This window comes from Glossina fuscipes, unplaced genomic scaffold (genome assembly GCF_014805625.2).
Source record: "Glossina fuscipes isolate IAEA_lab_2018 unplaced genomic scaffold, Yale_Gfus_2 223, whole genome shotgun sequence".
NCBI classification, from domain to species: domain Eukaryota; kingdom Metazoa; phylum Arthropoda; class Insecta; order Diptera; family Glossinidae; genus Glossina; species Glossina fuscipes.
The window spans coordinates 979609-981382 of NW_023998566.1; positions in this window are offsets into that span (position 1 = coordinate 979609).

Here is a 1774-nt window from a genome sequence, read left to right on the forward strand (position 1 = left end):
CTTTGTAGAACAAATGACATTACGGATAGGGGATGTGACGGTTGGTATCAATCGCCATCTCTGAAAGACTTTGTAGAACAAATGACACCGGGTTAACTCGCTGGTTTCCTTGCCCCAGCCATTTCATACTTCCGTCCAGTAAAGAGGAACCAATAAAGCTAAGAGATCATAACACCATTCCCCCCGAAGGTCCTGATTATTTATTAAAATTTTCTTGGAACGGATCCTGGATTGACTGGGTATACCCCGCCTAAGGAAACTCGTTACAATATATAGACGAAACAAAAGCACATACGCGATATCCGCGTTAATCAGTTTTAGCAATAACACTGAAAAGACACAAAAACACCAAAAACACCGAAAAAATTGAAAAAACGCAGACGAAAAGAAAACACGCACTACACTGAACACAAGTCGACTTGACGATGTGTAACTTAACTAAAAAGGAGACACCGAGAGTAAATCCACGTTTCTCAAGTGACGGCAAGGGTAACAAACGCTACCTATTGTCATAAGGAAGCAAAGAGTCAAGCAGGTCCTAACCCAAAGCGTACTCAAGTATTGGTCTAAATAAGCTCATGTATAGCTTTTTCGTAATGTAAGCACCCTTCAGCTCTTTGGACCACCCCTTTATGAAACCAAGCGCGGACCTCGCTTTACTTAAAGAGAGCTCAATGTGTAAATTAAAACGTAATCTTTGGTCGAATAGAACCTCTGAATCGACGAACGAATCATCGTTTTCCAACTTGTGTGAGCCATTGAAACACTCAGTACTGAATGATTTTATACAATTTAATGAGCACCACATATGTAACCAAATTATTTGTGCCAGTTTCAAGCTGATACGATTGCAATTCCAAGGAGAGGGGAAAAATAGCTTAACATCGTCAGCATACATTAAGATCTGGCTAGATTTAATCACCGAGCGGACATCATTAATGTGAAAATTGAATAGAAGGGGTCCTAAATGGCTGCCTTGAGCGACGCCACACGTCACGGGAAATCCATCCGAGGTAATGAAGTTAAACAGAACCCTGAATGATCTATTACGCAGATACGACCTTGTCCATTTCACTAGGTAAAAAGAGGCCTGAAGTTTGAAGATCTCTAAATTAAGTGAAACGCTTTGATAAAATCAGTGTATACGACATCCGTGCGACAGCCACTAGAAAAAGCCTTGAAAGCATGGCAAGTAAACTCCAAGACATTCGTACAAATAGATCTTCCTTTCCGAAAGCCGCGCTGGAATGGAGATATACAAGATTTCATATCAAAAGCAAGATGCTGAGTAAAAATTCGCTCAAACAATTTAGCTAAAGCGATACCTCTATAGTTCTCAACGTGATGTCTGTTTCTGAGGACACAAGAGCCACCAAATTAGAGTTACGGACTTGGTCCCGAGAAATGAATTCTTTAATTAACGATCAAACTGACCATAATGGTTGTTTAGCAAAATTTCCATATATTCTGTCGGGGTTAATACTATAAGAAACGAGATGGCTCTAGATTGAGGCGCAGAAAATTTGAAAATGCTTACACGCTTCAAATTGACAGATGGGATTTTTACAACAAGATAACTAACACGAATATTGCCTACTACAAACAATAGGGTTTGCAGATAGAGAGTTTTGTGATGGCGAGAATGTAGAGGAGGTGAGTACACTTGCGTGTGCAGTTTGTGCGACTTGTCCAGCATGACGCCGTCAAACACCCTCGATCACCCAGGGGAAGAGGCAGAATTGCTAATGCACAAATTTGTTTTAACAATCAGAAC